Consider the following 3,990-nt stretch of genomic DNA (forward strand, 5'->3'; position numbering starts at 1 on the left):
TTACCCATATTTTTAGATCAAGAAGCACGGCAATTGCGCGAGTCCCAGTCACAGGAGTCACCCCTGCAGCTTGATGGACGTGTTCAGAGGCAGCTTTAGCAGCAAGGTGCAGCTGGGGGCAGAGCACTGGGGAAGGTGGCTTTTCCAGGGCACTCGCTCCTCACCTTGGCTCCCTTGCTGCTGCTGGGAGCCTCTCTGCTGCTCTGCCCTGCTCCTGTGCTGCTGGCAGCCCTGAGCATACAGCCAGTGCTCAGCCAAGCAGAGATGAGCCCCAGGCTGAATGTACATTCCCAATCTTCCTGATATCCCACTTATTCCAGGTAATGTTTCAAATGGCCTGGTCCTGCAGCAGCCCCCAGCACAAGCAGCAGTGGGTGGTGTGGCTGTGTCCAGCTGGGTGCTGCAGGGAGACAGGCTGCACCTCCAGCCTGGCGTGCTCCATGCCTGCAGAGGTGCCTTGCAAGCACCAGACTGAATACCCCCACTGTTTCAGTAATCATGGAACAGGGGCACCCTCTCCCAGTGGCCGTCCTGCAGGTCCCCAGGCAGGCAGGCAGGCAGTCTTGTCCCGTACCCGAGCCTGGGCAGTGCTGTGCTCCTCATGGTTTTGCTGATCTTTGCTTTGCCAGCGTGGACATTGCAGGCTGCTGGCAGTGCAGTTCCCAGCGACAGGAAGATACTGCCAGGCAGAGCCTGAGGCACAGGGACACCTCCTGCCCTGGGGATGGCCCCTGCCATCCTTGTGTGAAACCCAGCACCCCCGGGAGCCACACCGAGCTCTCTCAGCAGCGCTCCCCAGGAGCCGAGTGCCACGGACAGAGTCCTGGTGGGGCTGGGAAGGGGCAGCCAGAGGGGAGCAGAGCCAAAGAGCTGCTCTGAGGCAACACTGCTGGACAGGGGGCAACACTGTGGAGGCTGTGGGTTGTGCCTGGGGTCTGCATGGCTCAGACTCTATGTAGGAGAGTGGATTTTAATACTGGATGTTGTTTGCCCTCCGGATGTGTAGTGTAGGATGTTACAGCAGGGCATGGAGAGCTGGTGATCTTGTCAGATGCTCCCTCACAGCGGTGGGGTTTAGAAACCAAATTGTTGGTGGCCCGGTTTGAGCATCCTCAGCCACTTCTTTGCTCTCATATCAATGCAGATACTTTACTTTAGGGAGCTACTCTAACATGCCTGGCACATGTGTTTTCCTGACATCACATAGAAGTGAGCATCTGTGTTTGGAATGGAAGAGAGCACTGATTTGGAGGAATGCAGTGCATGGGTAGATCCTGGGTTATGATTTCAGCAGTTTCCATCCAGACTGTACAACGGGACTTTCCTGTTTTCATTTCTGGTCAGCTTAGGCTACTCAGGAGATTTCTGCTCTTCCAGTTTATACCCAGAGACTCATTAAACACCTTGTGGATCAGACGTTCAATACTAATGCGCTCTGAGGGCAAACACAAAGATCAAAGCTTTGATTTCGATGCCGGTGCCTTGCAGATACCGTGTGCGCCCGGGGTCCAGCTCCCAGCGTCTCCGAGCGGGCCGTGCAGCCCGGGAGGATGCCCGGAGCACCTCGGGATGCACTTTCCGCCTGTGCCAGCAGTGGGGGCAAGAATACAGCCGGAGAGGCGAGGGAGGAGCACCGGAGCGCGTCTAAAACCCGGGCCTGAAATCCTTTCCATTCCCCGTGCTGCTGGTACAAATCATGCCGAGACAGCTCACGGTGAGCAGGACTGTCACCCCCAGGCTTGGCAGGGCGTCCCCAGGGAGGCTGCTGGTGTTTCCTTTCCCCTCACTTTGCTTTTACATCAATTTACTCCGCCAATTAAGCAACCAAATAATTCAGAGGCAGCCATGTGGCACCGAGTGCTGTAGCTATGGCTAAAAATAACCCCAAAGCCTGGGGAAAAACAGCTCCAAGGACTGTGCCCCACTGTGGGTGTGTGAAGGGGATCACAGCCCTGGCCTGCCCCGTTTGGGGAGCAGCCAGACCCCCCAGCTGGCCTGGCCATGGCTGGATTTGGGGCAGGGATGCTCCTCTGCAGCTCTGCCTGGGGCTGCCACTGCTGGGGCACAGCAGGGAGGGGCGGAAGGGATCCGGACCCAGAGCCTGGAGCCTCCCTCTCTGTCCAAGCACTGACTTAGAAGGGGGTTCATGAGCTGGGCCTGGGTTTTGGACCTGTGGTTGATGACTTTGCAAACCAGGCAACATGGACTAAAACTTACCATTCCTTATTTCAGAAAGAAAACAGAAACACTCCAGTAATAAATATTGAAAAATACTCTCTCGGAAGTCCTTGAAATTCCAAACCCCATGGGTTTGGGAGAAAAATGGAATTTCTTTGGAATAAATAAGAAACCAGGGAAGGCCAGGCCACCTGGTGTAGCTCCACAGCTAGACCCATGCTCCTGCCAGGTACAGGCAGCTAATAAAAATAGAACAGGGCTGCCAGTTTTGCATAGAAGTTCTCTGTTCTTGTAAACCAAATGAAATTAATCATTACATTTATCTACAGGGTGCTCTATAAAATCAATAAGCACTGCATAGCAGTCAAAATATGACAAGACACTTAAACTTTGCCAAATCAATCCAATTAATTATATCTTTGTTAGGAAACAGTCATTTTTATAGAGTCAGTTGGCTCTTCAAGGACCATAATACAAGCTTGATATAAGCTCATTGATTCTTACTTTATGATTTCCAGTTGAAAGCAAATAGAGATCACTTGCTTTATAAAACTGTGAAAAAATGTGTGTATTTAACATACCAATATTATTTATAAGCAGCAGCTAATGTTTAAGTGCCTCTTGTACGCCTTGATAAAAGTGGTTCATGATTCAGCCCTCTCAGATGTTCAGAGGATGTTCTTCTACATTATTGCCATCGTCATTTGTCTTTCCCTTCTGACATGTGCAGTTTTTTATGCAGGAAAACTCTGTAGATGAGGCTCATCAGCAAGGAGGAGAGCAGCCTGAATACCTATGAGGTGTCACTGCAAACAAACACTGCTGGACACCCCAGCCTGGCTCTGCCATCTCTTTTTACAGCAGCTTACAAGGCAGAAATGGGACCAGAGGACACTGGGGAAAGCAAGAGTGGAGGTGCAGGTTGGTAAACACTCAACATGTACAACAGCCTTAGAGGAAGGGAAATCTTAGCAGGTGATAAGGACTTTTCAGGATGACAAGTGGAGGGAGAAAGGTTTGGTTTGGAGCAGGGATTGCAAGGGCAGCAAGAAGAACCCTGGGATTCATTGGGTGCTCGTGAAGCTCACAAGCCCTCTGGAAAAAGAAAGGTTAGAGGCAAATATTGGAAAAATAAATGCACACCAGGCATTGGGCATTGAACCCAACTCCTCAGTGCAGGAAGGTGCTGTTCCAAGGTCTTCAGGACCTGCACGTGGGTCTCCCTGGTGAGTCAGTGCCACTTTTTTTCCTAGAAATAGTCCTTACCAGAGAAGCCACACTGGTAAGTGCAAAACAATCCCCTAATAATGGCAAATACTTGGGTTTTGCTGTTTTATTGTCATTGATAAGAGACTTATGATAAAAGTCTGAATCTGTGAGGGAAGGATAAGATTAACTGCTTCTGTCTCATCAATGCCCAGATCTTCCCAAAACTAAGGAGAGTGTCCAGCAAATGAGGATCTGGGCTTTTGAAGAAAAAGATGAAAAGTGAAGAGAAGACTGAGTGTTGTTGCCTTTCCAAAGCATGATTCTCGTTTTCAGTTAGAATGCATCAGATACAGATGGAAACAGAAAATAAAGTTGTGTTTCTGCAGAAGTCATTTGCAGTTGCATGGTGCACTACTCCTACCTCCTGAGATGCCGTGCATCACGGTGGTGCCAGCACTGGGGTGTCACTGTCACTGTGAGGGGTTGCCACCATCCCCAGCAGACAAGGAGGGGGTGCAGGGGCCCTGGAGCCAGGCACAGGGCTGTGTCTGCAAGGTGAGCCTCTGCCATGGCAAGGGAGCTGCAAAGCCAGCAAGTGGGGCT

General features: G+C 51.1%; 1 long non-coding RNA gene across 1 annotated transcript; it reads left to right on the top strand.

The window, feature by feature from the left end:
- The first annotated feature begins 432 nt into the window (after window positions 1-432).
- LOC143695708 (uncharacterized) lies at window positions 433-3,777 on the top strand. Its single transcript, XR_013185217.1, has 2 exons — window positions 433-1,714; window positions 2,921-3,777. It is a non-coding gene; the product is annotated as an uncharacterized LOC143695708 (long non-coding RNA).
- The last annotated feature ends 213 nt before the right edge of the window (window positions 3,778-3,990 follow it).

Source organism: Agelaius phoeniceus, chromosome 1 (assembly GCF_051311805.1).
Source record: "Agelaius phoeniceus isolate bAgePho1 chromosome 1, bAgePho1.hap1, whole genome shotgun sequence".
In the NCBI taxonomy this organism is placed as follows: domain Eukaryota; kingdom Metazoa; phylum Chordata; class Aves; order Passeriformes; family Icteridae; genus Agelaius; species Agelaius phoeniceus.